Here is a 25,741-nt window from a genome sequence, read left to right on the forward strand (position 1 = left end):
GGTATGGGTACTCCTATCACTAGACCTCATCTAACTTTCTTATCTTGTACAATTTTTCCCTAACTCTTTGAATAAATTTTCCACAGAATGTCAACCCAATGTGAATTTTAAGTTCTCCAAAACTGTAAAAAGTTCTGGGAGGTTCTACCAAAAAGCATTATCTTGGTAAAAGTCTGAGAATCAGCCTAGCTAATTCAGTTCAACAGACATTTATTAAGCACCTACCATGTGCAAAGTTCAACTGTAAAAAAGTTATGGTTTTATAGGGCAAAATATTACCTTAAAGACTTTCTTTTTACAAGACGTCTTTCTTGCAAACCTTAAAATCATAGAAGATAGACATAGAAGATGTAACAAGATGCAAGATGTTCAGTGACCTCTGATTAACAGCAAGGTAGGCATGAAACAGGGAGATACATACTTGGCATAGGTGCTTACCACTGCCTTGGAGGAGGACGAGTCTGGCAAGTCCCAGCACAGAGCCTAAAATGGAGAGAGATTCCTCACAAAGAGTGAGGTCCTTTTTCCCGAAGGGGTCTGTAGTCTTCACCAGACTGCCAAAGAGATCTATGATACAAAAAAGGTTAAGAACCCCTGTCCCAGGCCATAGATTTTCTTTTTGCTCTCAGCTAATTACATTTGTGTATTTCATCAAAGTTTCTGACATCCAGAATAGTGCACATGGTTAACTCTGACAATAGGAGAATAAAACTGTTCTAAGCAAAAAAAAAAAAAAAAAAGAGGATGTCCTGATTCTTGTTTGCACATTATACTGTGCTGATTGCATTAAAAGTGTTGGACTATAATCTGAACCTCCTAAATGAGATCCATTTCAAGAGTTATCCTAACTCTCCATAAAATAATAAGACAAGTAGATGAAGCATGTCTATCACCCAGACTATAATCTGCCTTTGGATGAATAGTCTATGCATCCTGTCCATAATTACACACATCTGTGAAAGATACTGTAAATAGATTTTGTGCTAAACTCAGGTTTGAACAGGAGTTTGGGCTGAGTCGCCACTGGGAAATTTGAAAATTCATTTAGTGATCCCAGGCTACTCCCTAAACAAAGGCATGTCCTTTTAATATCAGTATTCTTACTAGCTTCAAATTGTAGAATACTATAGTCTTTGGAGAACTGAAGTTGAAGAGCACCCAAAGGGCAATGAAAGAGGCTAATAGTGAACATAATCAATAAACATTTATTAAGCACCTACTGTGTACTAGAGATACAAAAAAAAAGAAGCAAAAGAGAGTCCCTGCCCTCAAAGAGCTTATAATCTAACAGGAAAACAAATAAATATGCAAACAAATAAATATGAAGCAAATTATATACAGGATAAATAGAAAATAATTAACAGGTGGAAGATACTGGAATTAAGAGAAGTTGGGGAAGACTTCTTGGAGAATGGGGGATTTTTGTTGGGACTTAAAGGAAGCCAAGGATGTCAGTAGTCAGAGCAATGAGAAAATTCTAGGCGTGGGGGACAGCCAGAGAAAATGACTGAGGCTGAGAGATAGAGTATCTTTTTCATGGAACTGCCAGAGGGTCAGTGTCACTGGATTGAACAGTATGTATTAGGGAGTAAAGTGTAAGGTAACTGAAAAAGTAGGGGGACGCTAGATTATGAAGGCCTTTGAATACCAAACAGGCCATTTTCTATTTGTTTCTGGAGGCAATAAGAAGCCACTGGAGTTTATTCAGTAGCTGAGGGGGTGACATGATCTGACCTGTGCTTTAGGAAAATCACTTTAGTGGATGAATGAAGGATGGAGAGATGGAAAGAGACTTAAGGCAGGCAGACCCACCAGTAGGGTGTTGTAATAAGCCAGGCTTCAGGAGATTGCCTGCTCTAAAGTGGTGGTAGTGGTGTCAGAGGAGAAAGCAGATATGTAGGAGAGGTGTTGCAAAGGTGAAATCAATAGGTCTTGGCAATAAATTGGATATGGGGGGTGAGAGATAGTGAAGAATCCAGGATGACTCATAGGTTGCAAGTTGGAGGGACTGAGAGGTTGCCTTCTACAGTAACAGAGAAGGGCTGGGGTGGGGGTGGGGGGAGGGGTGGTGGGAGGGAGGTGTTTGGGAAAAGATGAGTTCCATTTTGATCAAATTGATCCTAAGATGTCTACTGGGTATCCAGGCAATTGAAGGCAATTGGAGATGTGAGATTGGAAGTCATCAGAGAGTTTGGGACAGGATAAATAGATTTGAGAACCAGCAGTATAGAAGTGGTAATTAAATCCATAGCAGCTAATGAGATAACCAAGTGAGGTAGCATAGAGAGAAGAAAAGAGGGCCCAGGACAAAACCCTGAAAGAGGAAGTGATTATACTTAGAGGAAGTGATCTGAAAGAGGATCCAGCAAAGGATACAGAGAAGGAGAAATCAGATGAGTTAGGAGGAAAACCAAGAGAGAGTGGTATCCCAAAAACCTAGAGAGAAGAGAGTATCAAGGAGGAGAGGGGTATCAGCAATATCAAAGGTTGCAGAGAAGTAAAGTAGAAAGAGGTTTGAAAAAATGTCATTGTATTTGACAACTAAGAGATCATTAGTTTTGGAGAGAGCAATTTCAGTGGAATGATAAGGTCAGAAGTCAGATTATGAAAAGTAAGAAGAAATTGATAGGAAAGAGGAAGCACCTTATTGTAGATGACCTTTTCCAGGAGTTTAGCTACAAGGGGCAGAAGAGATATAGGAGAAGTGAAATGGAAGAATTGAGGGTTTTTTTTTCAGGATGGGGGATATACTAGCATATTTATAGACAGTAAGAAATGAGCCAATGGAGAGAGAGAGATTGAAAATAAGTGAAAGAGTGGGGATGAGAAAGAAACCAATCTATTGGAGAAGGCAGGATGGAATGGAATCACTTAAATAAGTAGAAGGGTTACACTTGGTAAGGAGAAAGGCCAGCAGTTGGTTGGGGAGAGCAATAGAGCTGAGGCCTGAGTGTGGAAGATGGGGGCTGTGTTCAATAGTGATGCTCTATGCCAACCAGTCCACGATTAGTATCACTGAACTCACAGGTGAGAATGTCAAATTCATCATCAAAAATATTGACCTGGCAGTGGCCAATTCCAATCACAGAGTCTTCACAGCCAATGTGACCATTATAACCATAGACTGGATCCAAATTGATACCAACTCTTCAGTGCTGCATGATGAATTCATTGCCCACAGACTTGGAATAATCCCTCATACAAGTGATTACACTGTAGGCAACCTGCAGTACTCCAGGGACTGTACGTATGAAGAATTTTGCCCCAAGTGCTCAATAGAATTTACATGTGATATCCATTGCAATGAAGACCATACTCATCATGTCACATCCCGGGATCTCATTTCTAATATCCCTCCCCAAGTCATTCCTCTCAATGTCTAGTCTTTCTCCACCATGTAACATCCCTGAGTAGAGACAATGACCCCAGTGACTATGTGGAACAGTATGACATCCTCATTGTCAAACTCTGCAGGAACTGAAACTATGAGCCTTTGCAAAGAATGGCTTTGGGAAGGAACATGCCAAATAAAATCCTATAACCAGAGTGGCCTTTGACTATGACCTAGATAATGCTCCAAGTCATACGGTCTAGCCAAAGCCTGAAGAATTGCCGAAGAGTGAATACTGAGATTTGACAGGATGAAGCCCAGACTCCCTGTGACCTCAATGGCAAATCAGAGAGGTTCTGTTACAACACAGAGTCCTATGGCTCTCTTCACCCTGAAACACTTGTTCTCTCTGCTTTGTCTGGTTTGAAGAACCCAGCTACACCATGAGATCTAAAGTAATGTCCTGACTATTAACTAACAGCAACCATTTCTATCAAAAAAAGGGACCCAAGGACAATGGATGAACTGAGCTTCTGCTTGCCACTGAAAAGTGAGCCAAAATTTACCCTATTCAAAGTCTTGGAGAGCGTATTACAACTTTTAAGCCTGTTGATAATTTGGGATATAATTAGTTTAGGAAGATGTCATGTATAGGAGGGGTAGGAGGCTTCATTCCCCACAAGGTTTCATCCTGATCTTCTTGAGTTGGTCTGTCTCCTTAGTATGAATAGCAAATACAATTCGTTTTCTCCCTGGAGATCAAAAGAAGGGGGTGGGGGAGAGTAAGATCACTTCATCATATGAGATAGGAAGTGGAGGAGAAACTGGCAAAAGGCATCTGAATGATGAGATATGAGGAAGAGAGGAGAAGAGGGAGTTAACAGTGAACGGGCTCATTTTGTTTCTGAAAAATGAGACAAGTTTCTTGTCTGAGAGAGGAGACGGAGAGCTTTGGAGGCTTGAAAAGGATTGAAAAGGTTTGGGAGAGTCCCTATAGAGAGTGGGATAGTGAGTAGGCAAGGCAGCAGTGAGAGCCCAGTTGAGGTTGTGTAACATAAATTTGTAGTGAACTTATACAGAATGGTTTTGTGATTTCCTCCACCTTTGTCCAGCAGCACAGTGTAGGCGGGAAGATGGTGAATGGTGGGAGTGATCTAAGGTGGAGTCTTGGCTAGATATAATTGATGATTTGATAAGGGGACTGAGGTGGTACAGAGTTGAATTGGTTCACCAAGAGGTCAAGTTGAGGAGGAGACAAAAGAGTGGCTAGGTCAGGGGAGTTGGCCTGGGAGAGAACTGAGGGGTTAAAAGATTGGAGATCATAGTACAGATGAAGAAGAGGGTTTTGTAAGAAGCACTGAATTACTCATGCCACATCTCTTTCATAAGAGCAGGATTGATTTCAAAGCTGCTTTCATGGATGAAGGGACTAGTCTGGTCCAGGAGTAGATCACTTGATGTATTCACATAATATTCTGCCTTTCTTCATCTAACTCAGGGAACCTGCAGCCTCAAGGCCACATGTAGCCTTCTAGGTCCTAGGGTGTGGCCTTCTGACTGAGTCCAAGATTTACAGAACAAATCCTTAAAGGGATTTGTTCTGTGAAGTTTGGATTCAGTCAAAGGGCCACACTTGAGGACCTAGAGGGCCACTTGTGGCCTTGTGGCCCCAGATTCCCCACCTCTGATCTAACCCTTTACCCCTGAAGTGGTCTGTGAGGTTCCGTCCTGTAACTAGCCAGGGGAAGTAGTCAGGGGTTTTGAACTTTGTCTTGCATGTTTCAGTCATAGAGGGCAGTTTACCTGTTACTGAACTGACAAATGACTGTTGGTTTGCACAGGATTTGGTTCATGCCATTGATGAGTTATGATAGTACCTAAAATTAAATCCAGATTCAGTATTTTGCACTTTTGAGAGTTGTCCATTTTTTTCAGTTGATATATTTTATGATCGTATATATGTCAGTCTAGATTGCAAACCCCAAGGGAAGAGACCATGTTGTTTGCCAGGTACTAAGCACAATGTCCGCATGTAACAAATAATGGATAAAATATTCTGTCGGCAGGTTCCTGAGGAAAAGAACTGCAGGAATATAAAAAGGACCAAACGTTGCCACTGGCTATAAAGGAACAGCACCAGAGAACATGAATTGTAACAATAAAATGCACAAATATTCGGTATATGTTGTTTTGCTATATCTCTTGCTTATTTTAGGCTTTCATAATGAGACTTAATTTTCTATTAAAAAATAGATCTGCTCTGCATTAATTGGAAACAGTATGATTCAGTTGAATAAGGATCAGATTAAAAAAAAAAATTAACACCCTCTCTGCCACCTACCTGGCTATGTAGAACACCAGGATGTTTCCCACCTGTATATTTTCCAGTACACATGACAATTTATTTTAAAATCTTCAGACAAGTTCTTTGAGATGTCATTATCCTGCTGTTCTTTTGACAGTGACTATGTCAGAGTGAATATAATGAACTTATTACAGAAAATCTTTATTCTTTATTGCATAATGCCCCCTGATTTTAGGAATATTTTGTAATTCCCAAAGTGGGTTCTAGCCAAAGAGTAACTTTGCCTTTATTTGGCCCCTGATAATTAAAGATTCTTTTGTTTCCTCATTTAATTTATTCCCAGGCATATAGTTAAGGTCTGTTCACACCTTCATCCTATTATGTCTTTAGCATAAGATAGACGCACTAGGAGATTATTAACTCTTCCTAAATGCAGGGTATCCTTTCACAACACTATAGCAATGTTAGGATTCACATTTTAGAAACAGGAAGTAGTTAATCCCCTTTCTAATCTACCTAATCTTCTGCCAAAAGTAATTTTATTGTTTTCACTTTTCCTTGTTGGTCCTTGAGATCAGGGATTGTTTCATTTTGCTCTCCTCTGTACCAACCACCAGAACCTGTTCTGTTGTTATTATTATTATTCCAAACATGATTTCAGATGCTTAGGCCAAAATTAGCACTGGGAGGTAAAAGATATAGAGAGGTAGATATGTGATCAGAAAAAGGAAATACTTCCTAACAATTAGCACAGTCCTAAAACAGAACAGGCTGCCTCAGTGATATGGAGTCCCACATCACTGATAGTTTTGTTTTTAGTAGAGGCTGAATGCCCACTTGTCAGAGATGTTGTGGACTGGATCTGGAGTTTTGATAGATATAGGACAAGAGAGCCCTCCAGTTTTGAGCCTTTATGATTCTTTCTCTAAACAGGGTTGGTTTATTTGTTTTCATCTTGAACTTTTATTTCACTTGTATAAGCAATACTTGATGGAAAAATGTCCTCTGCCAATACAAATCTATGACAGTTCTGCATCTTAGACATACTCCTGGTTGCCTTGGACACCAAGAGGTGGAACAACTTAGCCAGGATCACACAGGCCTTGGACATAGTAGGTACATAATAAATTATTGTTGGAGAGGAAAGTATGATGGTACAGAGGAAAAACATGAATTCTGGAGGCAGAGGACCTGTGTCCAAATTCTGCCACTGATATTTAACACCTTTGTAATTTTGGACAAGTCATGTAATCGCCCTAGGCATCAGTTTACTCATCTGTAAAATAAAAGGATTGTACCAGATGGTCTTTGAGCTTCCTTCTATCTCAACCTCTAAAATCTTGCACTAAATCCTCCTCTGACAGCCTATCTTAATATGTAGGTGACTCCAAATTTCTCAAAGGCTTTGTTCAGGGAGCATAAACTCTGGCTGGTTGTTTTCCAAACTGGAAAGGCTGTGAGAATCCTCATTGGTCCTCTTTTTCCCTTTGCCTTCCTTAACATTGCTCCTAAATTATTATCAGAATGTACAACTCATATAAGAAGTAGCCTGGGAAAGATCTGTTCAGTTCAAGATAAACTATAATGGGAGAATTTTCCTGAACTAGCAACTGAAGATCATGCTTTTCTAAAATCAGTGTTACATTGTTATCCATGCCTAACTCAATGTTTAGAGCTGATTGCATCCCCATTGTGTGTTTATGTAGTCTATTTCTTCCTGAATATATTATCTTGTACTTATCCCTAAGAAATGTGTGTCTTTTCCAAGAATGTCTTCAAGGTTATGTTCAACTCTAGCCCTGCTTTACAAGATGTTTTCCTAATCCCTTTGTATCACTTTAGTGTTGCCTGCAGGCTTAATGAGCCTGTCCCTCTATGTCATTTTCTTGGTCATTTGTAAAAAGAACAAAAAACAAAACCTGTTGAACAGTATCAGGCTCAAAATCAGCATTACTTATGTCCACAAAGTTTGGATAATAGCGCAGGATAGAGTGTTGTTCGTTTGCTGATGTGACATAGAAAATTTTTAAAAAGCTAAATTCAAACTAGATTAAATCTACCAAGATTTTTAATCCATTGTAGGACACTAGATACATTTTATAGGATTTCTCCTTTATAAATACAAACCAGAACATTGTTGATATGCATTAGTAGCAGAAATTATGTATGTACGTGTATACATATGTATGTAATACTTAAATATGTTTAAAATGAGGGGTGTGACATCTGTTCATAGCTTTGTCTCTCCATTTAATAAGAGGGATAATATTCTACTCTTGTTTTTATGGCAGTTGGGATTAAGTGATTTGCCTAGGGTCACACAGCTAGTAAGTGTCAAGTGTTTGGTGTGAGGCTAGATTTGAACTCAGGTCCTCCTGACTTCAGGGCCGGTGCTCTATCCACTGTGCCACTTAGCTGCCCCTCTACTCTTTTTTTGAGTGTATATTTTAGGAACATTTGCTTTTCTTTTCTCTAACGTAAGTAAAAAAAATGTGCTGTGGATTGCAGAAATTACTTCAAGAGATGTAGTGAAAAGAGTGCATATTATATGATGTGTTTAGAATAAGGACAAAGAAATTAACAAGTATTGGTAAGTTCTCCAATTCAAGCAAGTTTAGAAAATGCCTAGAAAAAAAAAATTTAACCATCCTTTTAAGATATTGGGCCTTAAGAGTAGATTATGAGCAGAATACGGCAGTCCCCATCTGATCCCTGCTACCTGGGAGGCCAAAGCTGATGGATATCTGGAGCTCAGAAATCTGAGCTACAGTAGGTTTAGCTGATCAGCTGAACACACTGGCACCATTGAGGTGGTGGGGAGGGGGAGGGAACTAGGCTGCCTAAGGAGGGGCCTAGGTCAGAAAACCAGAGCAGTGATTGGCCATTGCATTTCCAGCCTGGGGGAGATCTAAAAAAAGTGTATTATGAACTTTTAATTTTGCCTGTATTCTAATTGGCTATAATCTCCAGGGGCTTGCTTTATTTGCCCAACTAGGAATGAATTAGAATCCATCTACTAGTTAGTAACAATGCTCTTTGTGGCTATGGGGGAATGATAAGTAGGCTGATGACCTTACTTGTGATTCTTTCCATTTCTTTTGTTCTTGTAGGGTACAAAGGAAAGATCATATAATTCAGGAGCTGATTAGACTGGACTGACTAGGGACCTTCCTTTAATAATTGCTAAAGTTCCAAAACTTAGGGGATTATGATATTACATGCTTTACACTTATCTTGTGGTAGTATTCATTTGGCAGTGACTGAAGTTTATGTACTAGGAAAATGTAGCCCTAATTTGGTATATTAGAATCTCAGGACTATAAGGAACCTTCGTGATTTTACAGAAGAGGCTACTGGATCCACTGTGGATTAGTGACTTGCCTAAGATTACCCAACTGGTTAATGGCAGAGCTGGGGAAAAAAAAAAACAAACAAACCAGGTCCTGTTTCTTAGTCCAGTGATCTTTCACAATACTCCTTGCTTCTCTTAAGGATGATTAAATAATTCGTAGGGAAAAATACCAAAAGACATACTGGTTGAAATCAGAAATATTCACTTTTTTTCTTATGCCTGCATTAAAGTTCACCATTTTCTCATTTACATTTAGAAATAATGAAGAAGATGGAAAGCTTTTAAAGAGAAAGTAGAAAAGAGGGATGCTTACCATATTGGGAAGAGTATAAAAGGCAAGAAGATCAATAAAGAGACATATTAGGAGAATGACCTTTTTATGTAAAGGAAAATACAGAAGCTGAAAAAGGAACAGAATATAAGAATGAAAACATGTATTCTGCTTAACTATGTTAGACAGCCATTCCTAAAATTAAATAATAAAATTATTTTAAATTTAGCAGAATAATTTTAGCTGATTTCTTTAAAAAACATAAATGACTTTCTTTTGTTTGGAATTATGGTGATACTTCATCCTATTCATTATTATGATAAACTATTCATTATTAATTTTAGTAGAATGGGCCTATCCTTTCTACCTTTCCCCAAGGTTTGTTGAAATGTATTTTATGAGGATGGGATCTAGACCCCAAAAAGGAAAAACCCTGGACTTTCCTATGCAGCCAAATCTCTGGTGTTCCCCCTGAGGCTATAATCCCATCAACTAACCTTTCTTTGTGGCTACACCCAATATCCCAAATTCTCTGTTACCCTTAACCTGGCCTAGCCCTCCATTGTCTTATCTCCCTAAGACACTTTCCACCCTTAATTCTATCTAGGCTCCATTCTCCCTTGGCCACTGGATCCAGGTCCCTGGAGTTCTATTACCTCATAGACTACTTGGCCACTCCTAGATTCCTCCTATAGTCTTTCTGTATATAAAGTCCATCTTGTCTCCATTAAGATGCTTAGATTCTTAAAATCTATCCACTTCTCTGATTCTTTTAATCTAGCCACTGCTCAGATTTTTACAATGTAGCCAATGCCTCACAGACTCTCAGATTCCTTAAGAGTCTGGCTAATATGGCGGATCTTTAATAAACCTTGTCTTTGACTGAAAGAAGGCTTGGGATGAATTCTTTCGGGCAGGACCCGCATGTCATGATCTCAGGGTCCCAGCACCCCTAAACTTCTAAACCTTATCATATTGGTAATTTAGTAATTGAACTCTTTACTTTCAACTTTGACTCATCTATCATTTTATGTTATAATAGTTCCCTGTTCCATAGAGGTAGAAGGAAAAAATGAAGACAGCAGAAAAAAATTAGGTCATTTTGTATCAGTAAGAATGAAGTGGTCTCTAGAAGCTACTGCCAGTGAATTAGACATTTTGAGTCTTTTCCAAATTTTACAACGTCTTTCTATGTGACCTTGAAAAAGTCACCTAGCCACTTTGCTTCACATACTTTTCTTATGCTTTATGACAAATTAATGTTTTAAAGTACTGCCTAGGACCCAGATGAAAGGCACAGTATTACAATGGGGTTGGGGGGGAGAAAAGGAGAGGGGAGGATATGAACCAGCCCCTCTAACTGCTTAGAGGTTTGCCAGCTTTTCAGACTTTCTTTGGGCCATATGTCTGTCAACCTCCTGGTCTATTGACATTATGACTGTGTACCATATGCTTGGTTCCCTAATGAGAATGGTTTTGCACTGCCACATGATTTTTGTGTTTATTAGTTGGAACCCATTAAGCCTAAGGTAAGAAACTGGTTTCCTACTGTCACAGCTCTGGAGAAAGCCATACTGAAAAGATCTGTCTTTCATAGCAATTTAAACCTTATTGAAGCTCAAGATCAGGTGAAGAGCATTATGCACCCTAGGAGTGTAATGATTGAAAGTGTCACACCTGCTCTGCTCCATGACTGAAAAGAACCTGACAGGGTAATAGAGAGTGATGATGATGTTAAAATGTATGAGCAAAGTTATTTAGCTCAAGAAAGCTCAGGTTTTTGGGGTTTTTTTTCCCTTTCGTGCAAACCTGTGGATGGAGTGCAGAACTTACCTATAAGAAACTCTAATAAATTAGTCATTCATTCAGTCAACAAGACTTTATTGAACATCTAGAGGGCACATAATACCCCAGGAGGTACTTCCATAAATGAGACAGTACTAGGACAAGTAATTAACCCATGAATACCCCCCTTCCATATGCCACATTTTACTTTTTTTTTCTTTTCTTTTTTTTTTTTGCTTGATTCTAATCTGCAATTGAATTGCTAACTCAGGCACTTGAATCTGAGATAACAATAGATAATCAGAGCAATCCCCTACTCACTCTTTCCTCTTCTAGGTCCTTACACAATTTTATTTCTTTCTATTATACTTTACATGGTACAATCTAGAGTAAGAATTCTGAGAGGGAAAAAATTATTTAAAAAAAAAGGCAGCCTAGCCTTCCTGGCTGGTCACTCAGGTGCTTATGCTCCAGTTCCAGCCATAAAGAGAAGGAAGCAAGGACAGGCAGTAGTGTATCCACTATGAAAATTAAGTTCTTTCTTTAGACTTTAGAAAGGAGTAGGGTAACAGTGGAATATGAGAACTCTTTCTCTGACACCAGAATGGCCACCTGTCTTCCTATTTGCCGCCATTGTTAGAGCAACAAGCACTACTGGCTTCCAGGATGAATAAAATGAGATGTGCCACTTAATTGAAATAAACATACTTACAGAGTCTCTGTGTCTCTCACAGTAAGAAGAAATTATGAAATCTAAAAGACGGGTGGAGGGAAGAGATTTTTTTTTCAATCCTTTTCTTCTTTAAAAACAAAGGTGAAGTAAAACAAGTGAGTCCATTATGCAAATAAAGCATATGCATATTTGTTCTTCAGGATTGTTTTTCTCTTAGGTATTTATGTTCCCATCTGCTTACAAAAGACAAATACAAGCACAGCAATTTAAATTTGGAGATTTTTCTCAGGCATAACAGATTTAGGCTTTGGTGAGCAGAGCTTCATCAACCTTTATCCAATTCCCTCCTCCATTAGAGATTTCAACTAAGCACTAGGGTAGATTATAATGGGAAGTCCTAGGTCTGGAGTAGGAGACTTTTATGGGCTCTTGTTTAAAGAATGTGTTTGTTTTTATACTACTTGGCAGTTTGAGAATGGCATACCAAATCATCTGTGACAGCTTCAAAAATGGGAGAAGATTAAGCTTTACACTGGACTACAAATTGGAAAAAAGTATTTGACTTATAAGTCATTATTTATTGTGCTAATAAACAGGATGTCATCTCTCATTTTCTATATAGATGTACATTTTGGAAATATATTGTACCTGTACATTTCTGGTATGGATTTTACGAATAGCATGTGGCATAAAAGATCATTAGAAATGCAAAAGAGTAATGTATTTGGAAGGGATTTGAGGAATGATTGAAAAAAAAGGAAATTATAATGAAAAAAATAAATTAATTCTATCTCCTAATCTTTTCCAATTAAATCTTCTTGCTTTCTATTGTAGTAAACATTCCTGGGTTGCTTATCTCCTTTGTCGACTCAAATAATAGCAGACAAATCAGGTTTTGGTTGGATGTCCATGACAACTAGCTCAGTAACACTGGGCAAGTCACTTAACTTGACTAAATCTGTTTCTCTGTCTCTCAGGTCCTTTGTAGCTCTAAAGTTCTTTGATTAAAAAGTTTTATGTAAAACCGTATTTTAATAAATGTATAGTTTTAATAACCAAAAGACTTGTATAATGTTAGATTTGACAAAAGAAAATTTTTTTTTGTTTTTTCAATAGTAACCTGATTAAAAAGTATGAACTTTTTTTCTTAAGTCAACAAGAATTTATTAAGTGCCTACTATGTGCTAACCACTGTTCAGAGAGCTGGGGATACAAGTAGAGGCAAAAAAAAAATCCCAGCTCTCAAATAGCTAATGGGGGAGAGGTCATGCAAACAACTATGTACAGACAAGATATATTTGGGTTAAATTGAAGGTAATCTCAAAGGAAAGGCACTAAGATTTATCAGGACCAGGAGAGATTTTCTTACAAAATATGTAACTTTAGTTGAGATTTAAAGGAAACCAGGGAAGTCCAGAGATGGAAAGGAGTAGGGAAAGAGTTCAAGCCTGGAGGACTATCAAGGAAAATGTCTAGAATTGGGAAATGAAGCATCCTGTGTGAAAAACAGCAGGAAGGTCAATATCACTGGAACACAGTTTTCTTGGAAGGGAGCAAAGTATAAAAGACTAAGAAGGTCCTTTATACCTGAAACCAGGTAACAAAGGGCTTTGAAGCCTGGAGGAATTTATATTTGATGTAGGCAGTGATAATAAGGTGATATGGTCATATCTGTACTTTAGTTTCAGAGCTGAGTAGATGATAGACTGAGATGGAAGACACTTGAAGCAGGGAGACCATTCAGCCCTGTTTGGCAGTAGTACAGCTGCAAGGTGATGAGGGCCTGAACCAGTGTGATAACGATGGCAGAGAAGAGAAGGCAGAGAATACAAGAGATCTTGCAAAGGTAGAAAAAATAAGACTTGGCAGTTGATTGGATATGTAGGTTGAGAGAGAATCAAAATACAGGGATGGGGAATCTGTGGCCTTGTGGCTGAACCTGGGATGGCACCTAGGTTGTGGGCATAAGTGACAGGGAAGATGGTGGTAACCCTGGACAGTTAGAGGGAAGTTAGGAAGAGGAAAAGTTTTTGGGGGGAGTTGTGTATTGGACATATTGAGTTTGAGGTCTGATTGGCACCCTATTCAAAATGTACAATGACAGTTAGAAATGTGATACTAGAGGTCAGGCAAGATTTCAGGGCTTGAAAAATAGGTCAGGGAATCATCTGCATAAGGATTATAATAGAATCAAAGGGAGTTAATAAGATCACCAATTGAAATATAGAGGGAGAAGAAAACATATCCTGGAGCATAGCCTTGAGGGAAAGCTGTGCCCCCTGAGGAATGACCCAGTTGAAGATCTAACAAAGAAGACTGAGGAGTGATCAGATTGTAGGGGAACCAGGTGAGAATAGTGTCTCAAAAACCTAGAAAGAGGAGAGTATCAAGGAGAAAAATGGTGATCAACAGTGTCAAAGGCTGCATAGAAGGGATGAAGATTAAGAAAATGCTATTAGATTTGGCAATTAATAGATCATTTATAACTTTGGAGAGAGCAGTTTCAATTGAATAATGAGATAGGAAGCAAACTGCAAAGAGTTAAGAGAGTGAAAGAAAAGGAAGTGGAGGCACAAATTATAAACAACCTTCTTAAGAAGTTTAGCTACAAAAAGGTAGAAAGAAATGAAAAGATAGCTAGTGGAGATGGATGAATCAAGTTCTCAGTAGAGAGGGTGGGAGGAAAGGGGATCATGAGAGATTTGAAGAAGGATAAGAAGGTTTGGGGCAGCTAGGTGGCAGCTAGCTGAACAACTAAATTATAAGTGGGGACATCAAAGAGTAAAGGAGGTGTAAAAGGATTGCCTTGCCTTTGTGAGGGCTCTTTTGTGATTGTGTAACATGAATTTTTAGTAAATAGTGCCAACCAACAGTTTTATGATTTTCTCCAACTAATTCAGTTGCACACACGTAGAAGCATTTCAATAGATGGTGGGAGTAATCCAAGGCTGTAACTTGGGATAAGATTTTCAGTGGGACAAGAGACTTGAGAAAAAAGAATAGTGTAGAGTTAACTGATTCACCAAGAGATCAAGATGGGAAAGGGAGGAGAGTGTAATTGACATAGTGGTGATGCCCTGGGAAAGAATTGATGTTTAAAAGAATTGAAGGTCACTGTGGAATGAAGAACAGGGCTAGAGCAAGTGAGACAAAAGGAAAGGTATTTTAAAAAATGAGATTATGATCAGATCAGATAAAGGAATTTCAGAATTCACAAATATAAAAGTGAAACACTTAGGGTTGATGGCAGGATCAAGGGTATGGCCATCTCTGTGTAGTTGAGGTGGGCTGGGGGAGTAGATCATGGGAAAAGAGTAAGTTGAGGAATTTTGCTGGTTGAGTTATTTTTATTTCCCCTAGTATTAGAGCAGGAGTTGGGTAGGAGAGAAAAACTGTGAGCCAGACACTGAACTCATTAACAAAGGAAGAAGAGTACCCTGGAGGCAGGTAGATATTAATTGCCATGATCTTAGTTGGGTGATAAATATGGATTGGATGACCCTCCAAGAAGGAGATGTAACTCACTGATGGCCATTGATGGAGAACCCGGAAATGGCAGTGAGGAGCACTGTATTCTAACTGCCCCACCAGGCCCAGTGAGTCCAGAGGGTATGACTCAAAGTACAACCAGTGCTAGAAAGGAGAGCTGGGGCAGCTTCAAAAATTAAGAAATCTAAAGAAATTTCAGTGAGGTAAAATTTGTTAAAATGTATCTAATTTGCAGAACTCTGTTTAAAGATAATGCTGAATAAGTGTTAGTGTAATTCTGTGTCTAAAATAATTTCCAGGATATTAGTGGGTTTGAGTTTTTTATTCTCTTTTGTTTATCGAAAAGGAATGTTTTTAGTCAATCACAGTGTTTATTCTAACTTCATTTGTCTTGAGAGCTAGGAGGTGAAGCTCCATCCCTTTAATAATTTTCTTTGCTTCAATTTTCTTCAAAGAGCTTCCTAACTTGCCTGAGAGAGGGTTTTTCATACTATTGAACTAGTTTTTGTTCTGCAGCTCCCATATCCTTTAGGTTGATTGCTATTCTGAAATCCAAGTCCACAGCAGCAATACAAAAGCACTGGAGTACAAAAATGGAATGGAAAGGAAGAAAATCCCTAAAGATCACTTAAAAGACTGAAGAACTGAACACCAGCTTCATATAGTAATGGACATTTTAAATACACTTTTAAAAACTTGCTTTAATGGCACAAAGGCCAAATGCTCTTCTTCCTTGATGGGGTTTTTTTTCATAATCTCTCCTAGTTTAGGCATAGAATCATAGATCTAGAACTGGAAAGGGCCCCAGAGGTCATCTAGTCCAATCTCTTCAGTTTATAGATGAAATAACACTTGGGGAGGTTAAGTAACTTGCCATTAGAATCACACAGATCTTCTGAATTCAAATTCAATATTCTTTTTACCATATCATACCAGGGAAGCTTTTTGATAATTTGGCAATTTGATATTTCCTTACATGCCAGAGCAAAGGCATGAATAATGGTGCCACTGACAAATAGTGAAGTCAAAAGAGGTGGGGTAGAGGAGGGGATAGTTTGGAGAGCCAGAAAATGAACTCATTTTTAAAAATATTTTGAGTTTAAGAGGTCAGTGAGATTTCAAGGAAGAGATTCCAGTAGTCAATTGGAAATGTGGGTCTTGGGTTTCATAATATTATTTGTATCCTCAATGCTTGGTATGGTACCAAGTACATAGTAGGCACTAAATAAATGTTTATTGAATAGAATAAGAGATCTTGATTTGGAAGTCATCAGAAGTTGTTAATTAAAATTGTGGTGAGTAAATAAAGGAGTTTGTGAAGAGAGAAAGTAGAGAGAGAAGAGATAGTTCAAGTTCAAGGAATTAAGATGAAAATCATTCAAGGAAAAAAATGGAGGAGTTAGAAAGAGGACCAGGACAGTAATGCTGTGTTTGAAGCCACCAGTGGAGGAAAGAGTATGTAATTGGAGAGGTAGTCAAAAGTGTTTATAGCTAGAGAGGTCAATGAGGATGAGGGATAGTAAAAGGTTATAGAATTTGTCAATTTGGTGGTCATTGGTAACTTGAGGAAACAGTAGTAATGAGAAGATTGCAAAAAGTTGAGGAGAAAGATGATATAGAGACAAACAACTTTTAAAAGACTTTGTATAATGATTATGAAAAGAGATGGTACAATAGCAAAATAGTTTAGACAAATTAAGGGAAAGTAATAAATAATAATAATAATAATGGCACTTTTATATGTTTTATATAGCACTTTTAGACTATTGAAGGACTTTTAAAATATTACCTTCACAACAACTCTGGGAAGGGCTGTTACTATCCTCGTTCATAGATGAGGAAACTAAGGCAGACAGAGGTTAAGTAACTTGCCTACAGTGATGCAACCAGTAAATATCTAGGCCTAGATTTGAACTCAGGACTTCTTGACTCCAGGTTAAACCTTCTAATTACTGCATTCTTAGCTGCCTCTAAATACTAGAAACAAAAACATTAAAAGACTCTGAAAATGTTTTAGGCAGATGGAAGAGTCAAAGGAGGAGATATCAAAAGGTACTGAGAGCGAGGGAATGAAAGCTGGAGTAGCAACTTTAGCATCTAAGAAGGAGAGAAATGGGATCAAGACATAATATACATATATATGCATACACACACACACATTATATATATATTTGTCAGCTAAGACATCTGCTATCAGTGTGTATGTTGTTTGGGAACTAGTTAGGGGAGGGAGAGGAAAGGAGATATTTGAAATAATGGCTGTGGAAGAAGAAATAGGAAATCTTCAATTCAATCTCTACTATTATACATAGAGAGTTAGATATAATAGTGAATTGAATAAGCATCCTATACAGAATAATTCAACAAATATTTACTGAGCATCTATTATGTTCAAGGCACTCAGATAGGTTCTCAGAGGAGTATAGAGATGTATAACATAGCTTCTGCCCTTGAGGCCCTGCAGTCTGACTCTAGCAAAAAAGGGGAATCAGAGATAGAATACTGTCAATGGCATAGTGTCACTACCTTTTGTTGTTGTTTAAAAAGACAAACAAACACACAAAACTATAGAGTACAATAGAATCCTGTTTCAAAAAACATAAAAACAAATATCATAATTACATATAACTTGGGATTTACAAAGCATCTCAAGACATTTTCTTGAACTCATCATTCATTTCACTATCTTATGGAAACAGGTAATAAGCAACCTGGCACATAATGGGTAAAAAACCTAATTCTTGACCTGAATCAAGCCTGGCTGTGATGTGTAGTAGTAGTTGTGTGACCATGGTAGCAAGTCACTTAATCTCTCAACGTATACCTTTCAAAACTATGAGTTACAGAACTGAATAGTTGGAAGAGTTTCGACACTGAGAGATTCACACATAGATTACATCACAAGGCTGAACAAGCCCAACAACAAAAAAAATTAAAATGATCCGATGAAAACTAGGTTTGTTTTTCACATTTAATATGTGGAGAACATTGATATCATAGAGATATATGGTCTGTCACCAAATTATCTCACCTCTTAGTAATTTGTATAACAAATAATCCTTAAAATATAAAATAAAATTTTATGCCAAGTTCTTTTCATGCACATCTTTCCTATAAGGGAATAGTAACAGTCTGGTGTGGTAGATAGATGGTCCAACTTTGGAGTCAAGAAGACCTAGGCTAGTTTCCTAACTCTAATGCATACTAGCTATGTGAACATAAAAAGTCACTTAACTTGTAGGTGAGGCAACTGTCCAATAAAATAAGTTGCTGATCTGCGTAGATGGGGAGAATTTGTACCTTATCTGTAACATGAGCTAGAGAAGGAAATGGCAAACCACTCCAGTATCTTTGCCAAGAAAATCCCAAATGGCATCACAGAGTCAGACACACCTGAAAGGACCAAACAACAACAAACATATAGGTGGCCTGTGTGTTTGCATATGTATGTACATGTGCATGCATGTGAACCTGTGCATACGCATGTATCTGGCATCTTGTATTTTCTTTACCTTTAATCTATAATTATGAAAAACAATTTCAAATGTTCCCCTGGACTATTTGTACAGCTTGTTTTCCCTTAACATAATGAGTGTACTCATGGTATTGCTAATTTAAAGCTTTCTTTAAGAACAAAAGGCAACAATGACACTAGCTGAGCTTTTTATGGCCTAGGCAGCAGCTACTATGCTTTTTCCTAGACAGACATGTTCTCTGCCATTCTGACAGATAAGAGAAGAGGAAGAGCTCCTTTAATTTCCCTAATGCTTTTCAATTAAAAGTCACAGGAATATAAAGCCCCAGAAAAAATACAGAAGTAAATCCAACCCCCATAATCTGTCGCTACAAGATGCCCCAGTGACCGTGAAAAGGGAATTAGCAAGACGGGTTCTTTGGCGTCATGTAAGCATACCAGCTGATTTAATGTTTCCCTTTCCAGTTGGTTGTTTTGACATCATGTTGACATAGCTCAAGGCTAGTATATCAACTGTCAAAAGTACCATTCCATCTGTAGGGCCGACCCTGAGCAAAAGTGTGCCATCTGCCTTTGTCATCCCCTGATGCTCTTCCTCTCCCTCTTCCTCTGGTATTTTCAAGCTACCCTTCCCCAGGCCACCTAGAGTTGTTGCTGATTCTAGCTCCCTCTTTGAAATTTTCACTGTTTGCATTTTATCCCCTTTGGCCAAGCTTTCTGTGTTGAACTTTGTTAGCTATTCTTTTATGTGTTTGTCGTTTTTTTTTCAATTAACAAGCATTTATTCACCCTCCTACTCCCCTCAATTAAACAATAAAATCCCTCATAACAAATATGCTTATCTAAGCAAGACCAATTCCATTATTGGCTCTGTCCAAAAATATATATCTGCATTTTATGTCCAATCCTTACTGGCTGGAGTAAGGAAGCATTTTCAGTCCTCTGTAATCCTGGTTGGTCAGAATTGATCAGAATTTTAAAGTCTTTTGAAATTTTATTTCTTTATAATGTTGTTGCCAATGTGGACATTGTTCTAGTTTTTCTCACTACACTCTGCATTAGTTTGTAAAAGTCTTTCCAGTTTCCTTTCAAACTGTCCGTTTAGTCATTCCTTATGGCACAATTATCTTTCATTCCATTCAGGTGCCACAATTTGTCTCACTACTCCTCAATACAATGTATACACCTCCTTAGTTTCCAGTTTGGGGCTATAGAAAAAGAGCTGCTATAAGTATGTTTGGGTTTGTGAGTCTATACTAGGAGGTGTGAAATACAATTCCTCATTCCCATGGAGGTTTAGGTAGTACTGAATAACTTTTGAGGTCTCCTTCAGTTCTAAGGTTCTGTAGATAACAAAGCAACGTAAGAAAGGAACTCTAATAGTTGAGATTGGGTTTTTTTTTGGGGGGGGTGGGGGTTGAGTTTAGAAAAGAGGAAGAGGAATAGTAGGAAATAAAGCTGGAAAGAAAAAATACAGCCAGATTCTATAAGGTGTTGAAATCTGGACACAAAAAAAGTCATGAGCAGCCTGAGCATGTAAACAAGATTGCAAACCAGGTATTAAAATTGCGAAGCAGGCCTTTCATACTGAGGCAAGAAACCAATCAGTCAACAATGAGTGTCTCCTCTGTGTTTTAAAGACAGTGACAAACTTCTCTTCCTTGGGAGAGAAGTTGGAAAGTTATATCATGTCAGAGAAGACAGTGGAGTATTATTGCAATATATGGTGCTGAATCTAGATACACAGAATAGTAGACCTTCTGTACAGTGGGGCAGTGGATAGAGCACTAGGCCTGGAGTCAGGAAATCCTGAGTTCAAATGTGGCCCCAGACACTTTTACATGACCCTGAGCAAGTTATTTAACCTCTGTTTGCCTCAGATTCCACATCTGCAAAATGTAGATACAGTATCTACTTCCTAGGGTTGTTGTGGGATCAAATTAGATAATAATTGTAGCACAGTGCCCGGCACACAGTTAAGTGCTATATAAATGTTAGCTATTAGTATTATTTTCTGGACTATCTGAGTAGACAGGTGGTATAGTGGATAGAGTACTGGGCCTGGAGTCAGAAAGTCCTGAGTTTAAATCCAGTCTCAGACACTTACTAACTGTGTGACCCTGAGCAAGTCATTTAGCCTCTGTTTGCCTCACTTGTAAAGTGGGGGTGATAATAGCATCTATGTCTTAGGATTATTGTGAGGATCAAATGAGATGATATTTGTAATACCTTAAGGCACTATTAAATGCTAGCTATCATTTATCTATATGAGGCATTCATCCCCAGATGATTGAAACTAATAAAAATACTTCTCATTCTCAAAGCAAGGATTCAGGTCTTTCCTGAATCCAAGTCCAGTATTCTTTCCAGTAGACTCCACAGTTTCTGCTCTTTCCTGCTAAAGCAGATTTAAACAATATTAAGAAGGGATTCACCAGAATAATCACAGGCTTAAACAAAACAAATAAATAAATAAATAAGTCCTCTGAGAATAGCCTAAAGGAGTTGAATTTATTTAGAATTAAAGAAAAATAAATATGTTGCAATGGAAAAAACATTGGACAAAAATTCAGAATTGGGTTTGGGTCCCAGCTTTGCTTATAGCAAATGGCAAGACTTTGGGCATGTGCCACTGGGGCTCTCCATCCCACAGTTTTGTTTTGTTTTTCTTACATGAAAAAGGGAATGGTAATGAGTATAGCAACTCACCTTTCTATAGTGTGTTAAAGTTCACGGGGGTGTTGTTTCCATATAACAACTCTGACCTTCCTGTAAGGTTTTAAACTTTGCAAAGTGTGTTACAGTCATTAATTCATTTGATCCTTACAGAATCTCTGTGAAGCTAAGACTAAAAGTATCATCATCCACATTTTTTCCAAATGGGCTCATGACAGTTAAATAATTTGGCTATGATCACTCAGCTATTAAATTATTGAGAGTTAGACGTGGAATTTAAACTGATGTCTCTCCTGAACTCCAAGGCGATTTATCTTTCCATTATCCTATACTTATGCCACTATCTAAGTATTATGATATTTTTCTCCTCTTTTTCTTACATATGAGAAAACTGATGTCCAGAATTAAATGACTTACCGTTGGTCATATAGTTAGCATTACAGAAGAAATTTTGATTCATGCCTCCTGACAGGTCCACTCCTCTTTCCACTAATGTCTCTTTGCCCCCCTCATAGGGATACATTAAGGAGTAAATGAGATTGTGTGTGTGTGTGTGTGTGTGTGTGTGTGTGTGTGTGAAAGAACTTTGATAAGTACAAAGGCTATCAATTATATTGTCAACTATCAATAATAATTTCAATTATTAATGTTAATTGTTGCTCCTGTCCTTTGGGATGATTTGAATGCAGTACTGCCTGAAGTCAGGAAATGGACTAGATGACATCTGAAGTTCTATTCATTTTTAATATTGCAGAAATTATGTTCTAATTTAGGTTATGTCTGGATCCTTTTCTCCCTAAGAACAGTCTCTAAAAACAAATGATTCACTTGAGAGATTTTGAGACCTAGTTTTTCAAACTGTAATAAGATTTTTTAAGGAAATTTTCTCTATTCATTGTTAGCCCAAATAAATCCTGGTGGGATTCCAGGGAAAATTACAATAAGGTCACACAGATAAAATGTACCATGTGGAATATAGGATTTGTGGTCTATAGAAGTAAAATTAGCGGTAGATATAGTTGAAAATGGATACCTATAATTTCGTGTTGAGGTAAGAAATCAGTCAGTCAACAATGAGCATCAGTACTGTTTTAGGTATTTTGGGAAGATGCAAAGATGTGAAATATCCCTGCCTTAGAATAGTTTACAGTCTCGTTATGGAAGCTTAGGTTATGTTATTCTTGTACACCTGAATGTCAGCACAAATTAATAGATCATTGATTTCCCACATACCAGTGCTTCCAATATTCTCATTATTTGTTTCCTTCAGAAAGAATATTACCCGGTGACTTATGGGCCTCTCACTACTAAAAGATGTGCTGTGTTTCTATATTGAATTAGTAGCAATTTTTAAATCTTTAGCTAGATTCCAAGATTTCATATTAGATAATCATAAATGTACATATTGTCTAAATAGCTCTCCAGTGTCAATGTTTATTTTATAATTAAAATGACTTGTGGCTCTCAGAATACTTTAGAACCTAGATTTTAAAATTATGCTGTAATGAATTGAAAAAAAAAAGAAGTCCCTATGGGTTGTTATTCCCTATGGGTTGCATCCCCAATTTAAAAACAAACCCTTTTATGATAGTGTAGCAGTTGTCAAAGCTCCATATGTAGAATCCATCCCCATGCCTAAAATGAATAATTTTATAATGTTTCACGTTTTGTTCTTTACTAAGCAATGAATTTCTAAGTTCTCAGGTATGCCTCTAAGAGTAAAAATTTATTCAAAATATTGCTATTTTATGTGACAGTTTTTTTAATTCCTAGGAAAGGTTACATTTCCATATCCCATACGTGTGCTAACATTTTTCAAACAGTATATTTGAAACCCTGTAAGTGCTGAGGTTTATGTTGACTGGTTCTATAGAAAATTGATGATAATTCTTTTTTGTTTGTCCTTCCAGACCTTCTTCAACTAAGAAAAATTTTCTGTAACAGCAGTACTATGATAATGCTATTCAGCTTTAGGCAGAAACTTAAGTAAACTTTTTTCTGACATTTTAATTCTTTCAAAATAGCATAATATTTTGATAAAGACATTTCACTAGAATTTTATGAAGCTTTTTAAAAATAAGAATTTGAAATATTGAATTTTAATAGATAATTCACAATGGAAAAATTGTAATATAGACTTATTTAAATGGTAAACATTTTTGGAAGATATGTATAACAAAGTTCTACAATTATTTTGAACACTTTAGCAAAACGTGCTTTCCTCCTCTGTTTTCATCATTCTCCTTCACCCTTTAAAAAAAAAAGAAACAAAATCATAAAACATACTAATTTAGAATTCTTTGCATCCTTTTAATCTACCTGATCAGATTTGGGGGGAAGGGAATCAATCATTCAAGTACCTGCTTAAAACTTGCTTGCTTTTGTTCTCTGGGGTTTGACAAATTTGAAATTACATCTGTAATGGCCTATAGGAAATACCCAGCTGTTCTCTTCCATGTTTATATAAACTTATATTCTTTCTTTATAGCCCTCATGCAAATGACCACCTAGAGTTTTTAACAGTCATAGTATCTGGGCAGAGTGATATATACCTGTAATCCCTCTTACTGGGGAGGTTGAGGTTAGTGGATTGCTTGTATTCAGGAGTTCTGAGTTATTGCAGGATGAAAGTCAATTAGGTGTCCAGACTAAGACCTATCAATATTGAGAGCCCCTGGAGTGTGGCATCCTCAAATTGCCTGAAGAGGAGCAAATTAGCCCAACAGAGCAAGTCAACATTCCCCTGCCTGTCATCAGTGGGATTGGGCCTACGAACAGTCTCTCAGATTACAGTCTGGGTGAGATCAAGAGATCCTACCTCAGAAATTAGTGAATGAATGAATGGTCATGGATTATTGGAGCTGGCATAAACTTTAAAGATCAACTAGTGACCAACTCATCATTTTATAAATAAGGAAAATGTGGCTCAAGGAGTCTTTCCCAAGGTCACACAAAGAGTATCAGAACTGGGATCCAAAGTTAGTTTTCCTTGACTCCTTTCAAGCCTGAAAACACTAAGTGTCAACTAAATATCTCTGATGTACTCCAGACAATTCTTCTGCCAGATAATTCTTTTCTTCTCTGTTCTGCTATCCTTATGGCCTAGGAGTTGAGGTGGTAAAAGGAGCTAGGAACAGAGAAATACACCATTACCCCTGCCAATTTCAGCTGTTTCTCTGGAGAGTTATTCAAAGGGAGATGATTTTTAAAAAGCTGGATTAAGAGAACACCTGGTGACCCCATTCATGATAACAGTGTAAGTGATGGATGTTGTGAATCATCTTTTTCTTTGGGAAATATATGATGAACTTAGGAATCAAGGATAAAAATTAAGCATAAAGGGGAAAATCATAATTTTCTTCCACATATTTTCTCTAATAAAAGCTTCACAGAAATCATATATATTTATACTTATACATATATATAAAATCATATTCTTTTAGACCTTTTCTCTAGGAAAAATTTCCTAGAAATCATACATAACAAATGGAGATACGGCAATATATTATTAGGAACATATTATCATGTAAATATAATATTTTATAATTATAATATTGTTGGATATATATTCCTAATAATATTATACATATGAATAACAGAAGTATCTTTTAGGTGTTGTGGAAAGACTACCAGACTTTGAGTCAGAAGGCCTTGGGTTAAAGTTTCATCTCTGCTATGTTTGTTACCATCAAGTCACCTAGTTTCTCTGAGCCTTAGTTTTATCATCTATAAAATGTTGAAAATAATACTTAAGACTACCTCCATCACAGGATTCTTGTGAGGAAAGTCAATTAGCAAACATGTATTCAGTGACTACTCTGTACCAGGCACTGTGCCACGTACTCAGAAAACACAAAACAAGAAAATGTTTCAGTTGAAGAACTTAGAATCTAATGGGGGGAGACAGTGTAAAAGGAAACTGAAAAGTGGTTGAGGAGGGAAGGTCCTCGCCCAGGAGTATGATGGACATGCCAGAGGAATACAGCCAGATGGGAAATGAAGAATCAGCTGGCCTGGGCATCCTCCTTAAATGGGAATTCGGGGAGGAGCTTTCACTCTCCAATCAGAGGGGTCTGATGTCATCTGAGTTCCAGGGCTGATATAATCTTGAAGGATGAAGAAGCTCCTGGGACATAATGGAGAAGTTAGACATGAGCTGGGTGGAAATGAAGGCTTGACTGGCCTTGGCTCCCTCATTAAATGGAGTTCCTTGGAGAGGTTCTTCTTTCCACCTTGTATAAAGCACATCAAAACGTGAGTTCTTAAAATCTATTGTTTGATCCACCCACTTTGAACCTCAGATAGCAATTTGCTGGGGATTCATCCTCTTATCATGCCTTTTTAAACACTCTAGTTATTTGCATATCATATTCCCCTGCTTGTT

General features: G+C 37.6%; 1 protein-coding gene and 1 pseudogene across 1 annotated transcript in view; both read left to right on the forward strand.

Moving 5' to 3' along the window:
• The window catches only part of CTNND2 (catenin delta 2), a 912,708-nt gene that overhangs the window by 557,864 nt on the left and 329,103 nt on the right, over positions 1-25,741 (forward strand). The window lies entirely within an intron of this gene.
• LOC114048030 lies at positions 2,982-3,809 on the forward strand (annotated as a pseudogene).

The sequence above is a fragment of the Vombatus ursinus genome, unplaced genomic scaffold, assembly GCF_900497805.2.
Source record: "Vombatus ursinus unplaced genomic scaffold, bare-nosed wombat genome assembly UNPS02014791.1, whole genome shotgun sequence".
In the NCBI taxonomy this organism is placed as follows: Eukaryota; Metazoa; Chordata; class Mammalia; order Diprotodontia; family Vombatidae; genus Vombatus; species Vombatus ursinus.